Raw genomic sequence first — 14,382 nt, 5'->3', positions numbered from 1 at the left:
CGGAGTGGACTTGGAGCGACTGTGGCGAGCGGTCTCCGCCGGAGCGGGCCACCGGAGTGGACTTGGAGCGACCGTGGCGAGCGGTCTCCGCCGGAGCGGGCCACCGGAGTGGACTTGGAGCGACCGTGGCGAGCGGTCTCCGCCGGAGCGGGCCACCGGAGTGGACTTGGTGCGACCGTTTGCTGACAATCCGATGAAGCATGTTACCGGACCTCATAGTAAGGTGCAAAGAAACCAAGCCTTATACTAGAAGAGAGCCCGGGACCTCTAAAGACAGCAGTCTTGGATACTAGGGTACTTGTAACAGGGTAGTGAAGTACGTAAACTTTAGGGTATATTACCAGGCTAAGCCACGCGGAGCTTCTCTACCCCAGGATACAAATACCACTTCCCCAGAGCAGGTCCCTAGGGGTCCGGACCGCCTTCCAGCTAGAAGGGGTGTCTTCACCTGACCACAAGCCAGCAACTTAACTTGGATTGTTAGCAATGAGGAAAACTCCGGTCAAGAGGAAAGAATAGTTAAACCAAGGCGAATAGATATAATCAGGGTGGAGCCTAGGTAAAACTGAGAAAGAGAGTCTCCTCTATTATTGTGGTTGTCACGGTATACATCGGAGGTCGGGATTACGAGGTCGGACCTCCACCGCTCCGGACCGCTTTTGCCTGTTTGTGTGATAGGGCCAGAGGTCGGGTTTACAAGGTCGGACCTTGACCGCTCTGGACACACACGTAGACGCCACGCTTATTACAAAGGAGGAATTCTCTTAGTTTTTTCTTAGAAGTAACCTACGGCTGCATGCTATACAGCGTGTTCTTCGGAGGTGAAGGCGCCCTGGACGTGCCTGAACCGCATCATCCAGCATCACTTCGAGAGCTCGGGGGACCCCTTCTTGCCTAAGAGCTGTCGCATGCTTACATGGCATGAGACAAATTCTTTGGCTTTGAATGGAAGAGGCCCCCTCCTCCTGGCGTCGCCGTTGCCGATGGAAACCAGAGCGCTTGCGCAGCAGATGGACCGGCGCGACGCGTGGAGAAGCGCGGTCGATCGCCGGCTTGTCCTTGGTGCTAGCGCCAGGGGCCCCCGCACGAGGAGGCGGGGTCCTGTCTGCAGCAGCGCCGAGCAACGCTGAGGTGGATCTCCGGCGCTGGAGACGGCAGGACGACACGGTCAACTTCCTCCGGGATGGCCGTCGGCTCCAGGCTCCATGTTGAGAGAAAGCCTTGAGCCGACGCCATGCCACCGCAGAGGAGGCGTGGCCGTTGCTTGAGAGAAAACCTTGAGTCGACGTAGGGGCGACAGCGCGCAGCGGCGCCTCCGCTGTGCGCTGCCACGCCGGCTCTGAGGTGTCGCAGTGGCGACGCATAGCAGGCGTCGCTGCCGTGCGCCGCCGCACCGAGGGCGTTGGAGCGCCGGTGCCATGGCATGTGAAGTGAGTGTGGCGCTGCCTTGCTTCATCTTCTCGCTCGTCGTTGCAGAGGATGAACACGGCCCAGAAGCCCGAAAATCCAGCCAACGCCTATCTTCCCCACGGACGGCGCCAAAATGTCGTGGGGATTCTAGGGGTACCCACAGCCGGGTGGCGGAATGCACCCGCCTATTCCCCTGTGAGGGAGTACTCGGGGAAGAACTAGGCGATGAGGCTGAATCTACGCTGGGATAAGGGCTCAAGAACACACGATTTAGAGTGGTTCGGGCCGCCGGAGCGTAATACCCTACGTCCACTGTGAGATGTATTGTTCTTGGTTGTATGTATGAACCTATCCTCTGCTGGCTTTTGGCTCTTGCCCAGCCCCCCCGGTTTTCTAGCGGTGCCCCCTCCTTTTATAGTTCAAGGGGGAGCGGATACATAGGACGTTGGTGCCCCGACAAGTGGGCCCAACGTGACTGTGGCTACAGTGGTGGCGAATCTTTCCTCCGATATGCACACTGCTGCTCTTCTGACTCAGGGGGGTCTTTTCTTGTCCCGTCAGCTAGGCGCCCGTTGGAGTAGCGTAGCTTGCGGCGTGGCCCGCTGAGGCTATTATGCAGCGTCATAATGGGCGAAGCTGAGCCGTCGTATCCATCTGTTACGGCAGACTGGCAGGCGCAGTATGGGCGGCGCCAGCGGCTCCACTGCCTTGGTAATACGCGACCAATAATATCCCCTGGTCAATGAAACGCCTCAGCTTCTGCTATATCAATGCAGACGTTCACCTACCGCAATAAATGCAATGGTGGGTGAACGTTGGTACGGAAACCCAAACGGCCATGTCTTGCAGACACGTGGCGGCCCCAGACCACCCCGACGCGGGGCGTCGATCTCTTCCCTTAGCGAGGGGTCCGGTTATTATACAGGGGGTCCGGGACCCCATGACGGTCCGGGACCCGGCGGGGGTCCGGTCTCCGTGGGAGGTCCGGAGCCTCGGCTGCTCGCACACGAGTTCCTGCCTCTTCCGGGACACGTGGTGTCTCCGGACCTTTCCCAACTGTGGAACGGTCCAGAGCGTTGCTGGGAGAACAGGATTCCGGACCGCAGGGGTCCGGCTGTTTGGATGTAGTTAAGGATAACTACAAGATCCTTGCCTAGACACAGCAAGAGGGGGTACCCCAGTCCTGGGGTACCGACAATATGGAAAGTCAAGAAATTCTCATCGAAACATCGAGAAATTGTGCATAAAGAAAGAAAAAAAGGAGACCCTTGCCATGATTTGAAAATCTTTTCTACTTAGTAGTCTAAGTTTCTCGATGAGGATAATTAATTCGGTCGTTGTGGTCGGACTCTATTATGGATTTCTGACCACATTCTCCATAGGTCCCTCTTAGATCTTCTTTCTCCAATCTTGGGTTAGGGAAGAAGGAGATATTCACGACTACTGGCGGTTTCATTATGGGGCAGCTCATGATCTTCATATCGATCTATTATCCACCTCTGCATCTCTTCTTTCTTAGCTAAACGGGTGGAAGATCCATCCAATTTGGTTATATCATGGACTCGAAAAACAGATCTGAATGTGACTGAAATGCAAGATCTTCACAGGTATCACTTTTCACGATACCTAAACCTAAAAGGTGGAATAGCGATTTTCGAACCATTTCCTATAAGAGAATGGTTTCCATTACTTTGAGAAATGGATTCTATATCAAACTATAGCTATTGCATTAAAGAAGAAAAGAAACTAATAGAAGTCGAAGACGCGGAATGGTAGTGAATAGAGAAAAAGATTCTTCTGATTTTCTTGTTCCTGAAAATATTCTATCTATCTCCTAGACGCCGTAGAGAATTGAGAATGTTCATGTCTTTCAATTCTCGTACTCGTAATTGGAAAGTTACGGAAGGAGATCCATCATTTTGCAATGAAAAAAACATAAAAAACTCTGGACAATTTCTAAATCAGACCAAGCATCTTAATACATATGCAAAAAAAATCATTATTGGCCCACCATTGATTACAAGATTTAGCTTTTATGAATCGCTATTGGTTTGATACGAGTAATGGCAGTCATTTCGGTATGTTAAGGATACAGATGTATCCACAATTCATTTAGAGTTACTTAATAGCCTATTTCTTATACTATATCTCTATCCCGTGAAATTCTCGAGCTGAAAGATGGATGCATATGATGTGTTTCATTTTGCTAAATGATAGCAATTAAATGCTATATCAATTCTATAAATTGGATATAGCAATAAATCAGCAAAATTCTTTTATTTTAGATAGAAGAAATGTTTCTTCTATCTAAAATAAAAGAATGTACCCTTCTATCCAAATCCAATTTGCATCGATACAATAAATCCAAATTCCAGATTCCAGCAGTAGATGAATAATTGCAACTTTTTGTGTGTATGAGATTAGAATAACTTCAAAATAACTGACATAATTTTTTATTTTTCCTGATCAGAAAAATACATGAAAAAGAAAGGAGGTAGAATTTTTTTTGATTTATGGTTAAAGAAGAAAACAAGAAAACAGGGGTCTGTTGAATTTCAAGTATTCAGTTTCACCAATAAGATACGGAGACTTGCTTCACATTTGGAATTACACAAAAAAAGATTTTTCATCGAAAAGAGGTCTACGAAGACTTTTGGGAAAACGTCAACGTTTGCTGGCTTATTTGGCAAAGGAAAATAGAGTACGTTATAAGAAATTAATCAGTCAGTTGGATATTTGGGAGAAGTAATTTAATCGTTCGAATTTTTTTCTTATTTTATTAGTAGTCTTATAGTAGTCTTAGATTTTGCATTTTGAGGAGCCTCGTTTTGAGGAATTCATGGAATAATCCATTTTCATGGAAAAAAGAATAAGAACAAGGATATGAGTCTACCGCTTACAAGAAAAGATCTCATGATAGTCAATATGGGCCCTCAACACCCATCAATGCATGGTGTTCTTCGACTGATCGTTACTCTCGATGGTGAAGATGTTATTGATTGCGAACTCATATTAGGGTATTTACACAGAGGAATGGAAAAAATTGCGGAAAACAGAACTATTATACAATACTTGCCTTATGTAACACGGTGGGATTATTTAGCTACTATGTTTACCGAAGCAATAACGGTAAATGCACCAGAATTCTTGGAGAATATTCAAATACCTCAAAGAGCCAGCTATATTAGAGTAATTATGTTAGAATTGAGCCGTATAGCTTCTCACTTGTTATGGCTTGGACCTTTTATGGCGGATCTCGGGGGCACAGACTCCTTTTTTCTACATTTTTAGAGAGAGAATTGATATATGATCTATTTGAAGCTGCTACAGGTATGCGAATGATGCATAATTACTTTCACATCGTCGGAGTAGCTGCCGATCTACCTTATGGATGGATAAATGTTTAGATTTCTGTGATTATTTTTTACGAGGAGTTGTTGAATATCAACAACTTATTACACGGAATCCTATTTTTTTAGAACGAGTTGAAGGAGTCGGTTTTATTAGCGGAGAAGAAGCTGTAAATTGGGGCTTATCGGGCCCAATGTTACGAGCTTCTAAAACACAATGGGATCTTCGTAAAATTGATCCTTATGAATCTTATAATCAATTTGATTGGAAAGTACAATGGCAAAAAGAAGGAGATTCATTAGCTCGCTATTTAGTACGAATTGGGGAAATGAGGGAATCCATAAAAATTATTCAACAAGCTGTAGAGAAAATTTCGGGAGGACCTTATGAGAATTTAGAAGCCCGACACTTTAAGAAAGCAAAGAATTCCGAATGGAATGATTTTGAATATCAATTTCTTGGTAAAAAACCTTTGCCCAATTTTGAATTATCAAAGCAAGAGCTTTATGTAAGAGTAGAAGCTCCAAAAGGTGAATTAGGAATTTATCTGGTAGGAGATGATAGTCTTTTCTCCTGGAGATGGAAAATTCGTCCACCTGGTTTTATTAATTTGCAAATTCTTCCTCAGCTAGTTAAAAAAAATGAAATTGGCTGATATCATGACGATATTAGGTAGTATAGATATAATTATGGGGGAAGTTGATAGTTGAAATGATAATAGAGGTAGAAACTATCAATTCTTTTTCGAAATCGGAATTATTAAAAGAAGTCTACGGACTGATATGGATTCTACCCATTTTGACCCTCCTACTGGGAATCACAATAGAAGTAATCGTAATTGTGTGGTTAGAAAGAGAAATATCCGCATCGATACAACAACGTATTGGTCCTGAATATGCTGGCCCTCTGGGACTGCTTCATGCTATAGCATATGGAACTAAGCTACTTTTAAAAGAGGATATCCTCCCATCCCGAGGAGATATTCCTTTATTTAGCATTGGTCCCTCTATAGCAGTCATATCCATTTTATTAAGTTTTTTAGTTATCCCTTTGGGATATCGTTTTGTTTTAGTTGATCTTAGTATTGGTGTTTTTTTATGGATTGCCATTTCAAGTATTGCTCCTATTGGTCTTCTCATGGCGGGATATAGTTCAAATAATAAATATTCTTTTTCAGGCGGTCTACGAGCGGCTGCTCAATCTATTAGTTATGAAATACCATTAACTTTTTGTGTGCTAGCAATATCTCTACGTGTGATTCGTTAAAATAGGATTGTTTTCCTCTAAAATACATTGAATGCTTATCTTCCTTTGCTTATTCTGTATTGGGGTTGGTAAGTTAAACTGGATAGCTATATGAGTGAAACAAAACAGCTTATTAATTTGTAGTAAAAATACAAAATCTCATTTCCTACGTACAAGAAAAAAGTTCAAGTAAACATAAGCAGTGTAAACTCTTTACCCCAAGGTTGAGATTGTTTGATTAGTCATCATATCTTGAAGCGGGCAAGAATAAAGGATTCGCGATATGGAATTCCATTACTAGAATATTTTGAGTTATTACTATAACTTATAACCATAAGGCAATCCCTCAAAAGTTAGTGAGGGGTTAGAAACACTAAAGTACATACAAGATTAGTAATGAGAGAATCTAAATTTTTAGACATTTTTCCTCATAAAAGGAATCGTAATAAGGACTTGAAATTGGTGGAAATGATCAAGTAGTACTTTCTTCGGATTCCGGTCTAGAGTATGTTCCCATTCACTTAAAGAAATGGCTATCGAGAATGAATTAACCCTTTATTCTTTTTAAGTATACCCTTCCCCGGGAAAGAAGAATAGGACAAAAGATATGGAATGCAATACAAAAAAAAAGGATCTTTATTTATTCTTTCCTTCCTTTATCCCTATTCATACAGAATTCCTCATGAACTAATACCCAATTCTTTCCATTTATTAATTGCTATAACGAGTGTTTTATTCCAATATTAAATTATTACCGAACAAAGAAAAATTATATATAAAGGATGAGATCAATTCGGAAGCGCTTTTTTATTCTAGCAGACGGAATTGCTTTGGTCTAATCAGCTTTCCAATCAATTTTCTCTTACCTAATTCTATCTATGCCCAGGGGATAATACCGAAATGAATAATCCATTTTCATGGAAAAAGACATATAAGGTGTCCTACGGATAATGCAAATCGAAGCTATTTGATGTCTGACTCAGGCCTATATGACCGATCGATCGAAATACTCCAAGACTCCACCTTTGTCATATATTCCATATATCACATTTGATAGATATCATATTCATGGAATACGATTCACTTTCAAGATGCCTTGATGGTGAAATGGTAGACACGCGAGACTCAAAATCTCGTGCTAAAGAGCGTGGAGGTTCGAGTCCTCTTCAAGGCATAATTTGGAGAATGAGCATTCCCCGTAGAAGTATTCCAGAAATCTGCGCCTGGCGCTCTCCTCTATCTTCTGAGGTCCTTAACCATCTCCCTGAGAAAAGTAGACAGTAAAAGCCAAATTAGACTAAATATAGCCTGAACGATCCTAAAAACCCCTCGAAGGAGATAATAAAGAACCTAAAGCAGACGATATCCTACTGCAAGGGTGGTCTTAAGAATCCAAAAGAGGTTGCTCAGAAGAGATAGATGTATCCCAACCTCTATTGCTCTCGCGTAAAGCCTTTTTTTACGCGACAGGGAAAAGTGACTACGAATTCCCCTTTTTGTTTGCGAATCCCTGTTTGTATCCTTTGAGCGCACGCCCATAAGTAGCGATCAAGGAAATTGATCAAACGATCCCAATACCGTGAAAGAGAAACTTCCCAGATCCAGGGAAGCTTATCATAAAGGCTTCAACAAGGGGTTTTATTCGTTCTTTGAGCAAAAAGATAAAGATCGGATAGATTCGAACCGCAATTGCAAAGGTAATAACTACTATGCCAGCCCAAATCATGATCTTCACCAACTTGGATTTGGTTCTCTCGCGAAAATCGCGAGTTGCAGAGATGAAAACCATGAAAAGCAAGATCCCGAATAAGAAAACAGAAACCGAGGAAACCACAAGAGTGAAGACTAGTAGAGTCTCATCTTTTGTCATTCTTTGCTCCTTTTTCACTCAATGATTCATTCGAATTTCCCAACCAAAAATTCTATATGTCTATTCTATGATATTTCTATATATATAGAATATGATATCTAATATGACACCCGATTTGTCAAAGGGATTGGATTGGTGACTTACCCATTCAGTGACTTTGGCACTGGACGTTCCAAAAATGAGTACTATTGGATCGGGTGAATTAGAGAATAGATAGAGGTCCGTTGGCATTTCAGCTTCTCTTCTCCTTTCAGGGCCTATCCGAAAGAGAATCCAGGACCTCTTGGTCCTGAATATCAGAATAGGACGAACGAACCGGCCTCCGCGGATATCTTTGCTTCGGAACAAAACAATTAGCATTAGGCTCGGTCAACTGGAATGTGTATTATCCACATGGGAGATCTTCCAATCGAGAAGATCCATCGATCTGAGACGAAGAGAAAGGGCCAATTTTCTTTACTTATTCAGTTAAACCAAGGATTCGTTATGGAAGCAGATAGCAACAACCATTTCATCAGACATGCGTATTTTTGATTATCTGGTGGATTTACACAGTTTCATTAATGCAAATTGTTTGATGTAGTTAGTACTCAGGTTGTTCGACGCTCAAGAATTCTTATTTAGGCAGTTCATATCATCCCATATATAGTGTTTTGATCTAAGATTGCAATTCTTCCATGTTTCCGCAGTAGCATATTGTTCCATGGAGCTAGGGTCCAAAATAGGAATCAACAAGTGTTTCCACGACTCTACCCCCCGGCCAATCCTGTTCCACTGAATCCCCTCTCTTTTTCATGGCCACATATCTTTACGGCTAAGGAGTGGGAAATCTTTCTCCTGTTACACAAATCAAATGTTTCATTTCATCCGGGAAAAGCCACCTCTTTCTCCACAAACAATGTCTTTGTCATTTGATCCAGGAGCCTTCCGTTAGATAGGAACAGCTTTGCTAAATACTGAGAACTCTTGGATAGAGTATTAGAATGAAAAGACCATTAATTATATAAGCAAGAACCCAGGGTTCTAGCCCATTCCCATTCCTAAATCAATAATTCGTAGTGCTTTTGCCTTTCTTGCGTACTCCTGTTGAACCAGTTGCTAGCCATATGTTTAGGAGGCTTTTTTTCTCCAGGTACTGGTACTAAGCCGCTTTGCCATCTCTTCATCTTCATCAGCAAAGAATTCTCGACGTGGAAACACAGAGACAAAGGCCTGATCTTTGAATAGGAAAAATAATGGATCCGAAGGGTCCCAAATCAATTGGCTTATTCGAAAAAAGCCTTCTTCTTTGAAAGATATATCTCGTGTCTGGTACTGCATTGTTCCACTCTGCAAGAAGTCCGAATCAGTCTCTTGCACCTCCTCCTTTTTATGATAAATATACCAAAAATAATTCGAATAAATAGCAGTCTCTGACAACTCATCCTCTTTAATCTGCTTGGACCCGCTCGAATACCCATAGGAAAATCCCCAGTCATATTCAGCATACCTGTCCCTGCAATCAAATAGATTGTCCCAAGGGCCCCATATTCTAGGAGCCCAAGTTATGCTATTGAAAATTCGTTCCTCTAGCAGTTCCGGTTTGACCATTCCGTTCCCTTTTTCAAACTCCACTTCTTTTCATATGGCAATCCCTAATCAAAGAGAGAACAATATCCATTTCAAAACATTTCTAATGGATTCCTTGGTTCGGATATATATATATATATATATATATATATATATATATATATATATATATATATATATATATATATATATATATATATATATATATATATATATATATATATATATATATATATATATATATCAAAGCCGTTGGTACACGGTGGTGGTGGCCTGGTGCGTAAGTAGAGCGCGCGCGTATATATGTCCCCTCTGCATGCCACTGGTACAAGTAGCCATCTCATGCATTGGGATGATTCGGCTTCGATCTCGGCCCTCAGGGCCTCAGCCCTCGCAAGGTACGGTACGGCAACGGGCCACACGCCGGCAGCCTGCAGGCCATTTGCTGGGCTCCATTCCACCCCGACACGCTAGCAAGGCTAACAATTAACTGTTGATTGCTTGGCCCATGCCACGATCGTCACCAGCACAAAATTTCCGTCCTTTTTTCTTCACTTCTTGTACCTACATACCTACCTTTGTATTTTCCTTTTCCTTTTTGGCATTTTTGAGGAACAGTTCTTGGATTCACTGTCGACATGAGCTAATTAAGCTTCTGCGTCTCCAATGAATCAAACTAGCGAATTTTAGTACTAGAGCGAATGAATGGAATCGCTTCTTGAACCTGCGGTCTTGTCGATAGCTCCCCGGCCGCTCCATATATAGCCAGTTGTAACACTGTCAGCGTGTACAGCTTCAAATAAAGGAAAATAATGTTGATACTGTTAGATAATTAGCCAATTTTCAGTATATTTTAATTCCAAATATTACTAGCAATTTCATGGCATAAATAAGTGATAATGTGTGAATAAGATATGTGCATGTGTTCATATTATTCTTACTAATAAGCATGAACAAAAAGTTAAACCAGAATAAGTTTAGAGTGTACCCCAAGGCGGGACCAGTGCCGGAGACACCGGTTGCGCCGTTACCAGCTGGAATAGACATGCTATTCGACTGGCCTTGCCTGAAGTAGCCGAACGATGTCGATGCAGGAAGACGTTCGCAGTGCAGTCCCACGAACGGTCACCAGGAAGCCGACAAAGTAATTGTTCGTTCACGCCGGGAAGTAGACGAAGTAGTCGATCAGGGAGTGAGCAGTCGCGTCAAGACATTCCCAAAAAACCTGATTGCCCGCGTCCCGTGCAGGACCTTCAGCGAGCAGAGGTTCAGGAGGCATGCTCTCGCTAGAGCTGTGCGCGCAGCACTAGCGATGGGAACGGCTGAAAGCAGCAGAGAGAGAAGGGAGAGGTCTCCTAAATAGGAGTACCTGGATCAAGTGCTGAAGTGTGTGTAGATGAGAGGAGGAAGGGGTGGTTTATATATGCGTGAAGGTGCGTCAGGTTCAACGAACCTGGACGTCGTAAATAGCTTTGATGAGCAGCAGTTACTGGTGTGATTCTCCAGTCATTACTGTCAACGTTTATTCTCTGTTTTAATATTCTTAAAAACAAAACGTTATTCTCATCTCAGCACATCACGTCGCACCACACTTGCACGTCACGTCCGGCCGCGCACGCGCACGCGCACCGCCTGTTCGGCAGCGCCTCGCCCTCGCCCACGGCCACGGCCACGGCCTCGGCCACGGCCTCGGCCCGGCCCGGCGAGGCGAGCGAGCGCGCGCGCGTGTGGTTCACCGACCTCTTCTTACCGGCTTCACAAGTGGTGTACACGAAGTCCACCCTTTAAGTCGGTTGAGATCCTCCTCAAATCCCGGTACGTAATTAAGCAATTGATTCCCTAACATTTAATAGTGGGTTTTAAATTCTTTTATTGTATTGATTAGAATAAATGGGCCAAGCCCATAATTCCAATAATCCCCACCAAGAAATTCAAGCCACACTATAAATGCCCTCATTCCCTCATTGATATACCGGTATTTGACAGAGACTGTTAAGTTGAACTTCTATCTAGGACAAAAGCTACACTTATTCACAACTGTATAATAGACTATACCTTGAATTGCCAGTCTTGTGCAAACAAGTTTGACCAGAGCCCTACACTGGTGTTAGGCTGCAAAAGCATCCCCGCGGTTTGGAGCTTATAAGTCATACTCCAGGCCCTTCATGAGTTTCTAGAGAATACCCAGTTCTCATAGACCATGACTAGTAGTCAGACTCATATAGGTGTGTTCCTTTCAGATGTTCTGTAGGACAACATTTTTGTTTCAAGAAAACAACTCATTTGTTTTAAAGAAACCACCTGGAACACATTAACGTATAGACCAACCTGCCATACAGATTAGAAGAGAAATGCACCTTATACACGGAATGAGCCCTTTTCACAAAGGTTCTCTTCTCTCAGTCAGACTTTAGTTTGTTTCACCATCCTAATTAACAGGATCTCCGATCACATAGGACATGTTTCCACTATAGAATGACTCACGTGGGTCTCAAGCCCAATTCCATAGATGCATTGTCTATCACATTTCGTGAAAGACCCTTTGTAAACTGATCTGTCAGATTTTTAGCCGTCTGAACATAGTTCAGGGCTATAACTCCGGAGTTTCTCAATTTTCTGACATATTTCAACCGCCTTTTCACATGTCTAGATGACTTCATGTTATCCTTTGAACTGTTCATCTTGACAATCACCGTTTGATTGTCACAGTTCATTAGAATTGCCGGTATCAGTTTTTCAACTATCGGCAAGTCCATAAGGAGCTCACGAAGCCACTCAGCCTCAACAGTGGCAGTATCTAATGCTGTGAGTTCTGCTTCCATAGTTGACCTCTTTAAGATGGTCTGCTTGCAAGACTTCCAGGAAACAGCTCCCCCACCAAGTGTAAACACATATCCACTTGTGGCCTTTATCTCATCAGCATCAGAAATTCAGTTTGAATCACTATACCCTTCTAGTACCCTTAGATACCCGGTGTAGTGAATTCCATAGTTCATTGTCCCCTTTAGATAGCGCGTTACTCTTTCAAGAGCATTCCAATGATCATCTCCCGTGTTTGAAACAAACCGGCTCAGTTTGCTTTCAACAAACAAGATGTCAGGTCTTGTAGCATTAGCTAAATACATCAATGAACCAATGATCTGAGAATATCTCAGCTGATCTCGCACTATCCTTTTGTTCTTTCTAAGAATTAAACTGGCATCATATGGTGTTGAGACAGGTTTATAGTCGCTTTGGCAACTTAACACCTTCTCCACATAGTGAGACTGTGAAAGAATCACCCCACCATTGCTCTCTTTTACCAGCTTTATATTAAGGATAACATCAACTTCTCCCAGATCCTTCATCTCAAAACTTTGAGATAAAAACTCTTTGACTTCCTTAATCACATTAAGGCTAGTGCCAAAGATCAGTATGTCATCCACATACAAGCACAAAATAACTCCTTCAGCCCCATCATAGCGATAGTACACACATTTGTCAGCTTCGTTCACAACAAAGCCAACAGACGTCAAAGTTCTATCGAACTTTTCGTGCCACTGCTTAGGCGCTTGCTTGAGACCATATAAAGATTTCAACAACTTACAAACCATTCCCTCTTGACCCTTTGATACAAACCCATCCGGCTGATCCATATAGATCTCCTCTTCTAACTCTCCATTGAGAAAAGCCGTCTTAACGTCCATCTGATGAACGAGAAGACCATAAGAGGATGCCAGGGAAAGTAACACTCGAATTGTGGTCAATCAGGCAACTGGTGAATAAGTGTCAAAGAAATCTTCTCCTTTTTTTTGGGTATAACCCTTGGCCACAAGCCTAGCCTTGTACTTTTCAATAGTACCATCTGGCCTAAGCTTTTTTCTTGAACACCCACTTGCATCCAACCGATTTACATCCATAAGGACGTTCAACGACCTCCCAGGTTCCATTAGACATAATAGAATCCATCTCACTCCTCACTGCTTCCTTCCAATAGTCAACATCAGGAGATGAATATGCCTCTTCAATGATTCTGGGTGTATCATCTATGAGGTATATAATGAAATCATCACCAAAAGACTTTACAGTCCTTTGTCTCTTGCTCTTTCTCGGAGCATCATTGTTATCCTCCTCAGGATTTTCCACAAGTGTATATTCATTGTGTTCTATCGGCTCAGCAGAGCTATCATCCTCGATGAACTCTTGCCTAGATGAACTTGTTTCATCTCTCATGGGAAAAATGTTTTCAAAAAATGTTGCATCTATGGACTCCATTATAGTACCAACATGTGTAAGGATCACCGGGGTGTCCGACCCTAGAGGGGGAGGGGGTGAATAGGGTCGCTAATCGCTTTTTGTCCTAGGGCTCAAACCACTTGCATAAGATAAACCTAACACGTCCTACACATGCTAGTTATGACTAAGGTTTATCTATGCTACTCTCTACTTACCCCTAAAAACTTGCAACCTATAGCCAATCCTAATCAAACTAACTAGGAAAGTAAAGGCATGCAAGATAGAGTAAATGCGGAAGCGTAATATGATAAGTAAAGAGGTAAGTGCAAGAGGGATGCAAACTCCCGAGTAGACACGGTCATGTAACGTGGTTCGGCACAAACGCCTACGTCCACGGGACACCGAGGCTCTTTCGATCACGTCTTGCACTACGCCACCAAGGCGATGCAGGCAAGCAAAGGCAAGTGCCCACAAGACACTAAGTCTCGTGCACCGCCACCGTCTCTCTCGGTCACCCGGCCGAAATCCACTACGGAGCTTCTCCACCAAGGAGGGGGCCTCCTCTTCCCCCGCACAAAGTGTCGTTGCCACTCCACACCAAGACAGAGGGTCACACGACGGATCACAAGTTGCTTGCCACAGCAAGACTTCTCTCAAGGGAGCTCTCGCAAGAACTAATTCCTATTACAAGCACTAAGCACTCTCACAAGTGTGCTTAAGCC

At 43.2% G+C, this 14,382-nt stretch overlaps 1 non-coding gene across 1 annotated transcript; it reads left to right on the top strand.

Annotated features, from left to right (window-relative positions):
- The first annotated feature begins 7,099 nt into the window (after positions 1-7,099).
- On the top strand, positions 7,100-7,180 carry TRNAL-CAA. Its single transcript has one exon. It is a non-coding gene; the product is annotated as a tRNA-Leu (tRNA).
- Positions 7,181-14,382: the final 7,202 nt, after the last annotated feature.

The sequence above is a fragment of the Panicum virgatum genome, chromosome 9K (assembly GCF_016808335.1).
Source record: "Panicum virgatum strain AP13 chromosome 9K, P.virgatum_v5, whole genome shotgun sequence".
Lineage (NCBI taxonomy): Eukaryota > Viridiplantae > Streptophyta > Magnoliopsida > Poales > Poaceae > Panicum > Panicum virgatum.
The sequence above is the reverse complement of the archived record's forward strand: the minus strand, read 5'-3'. Positions and strand labels throughout refer to the sequence as shown.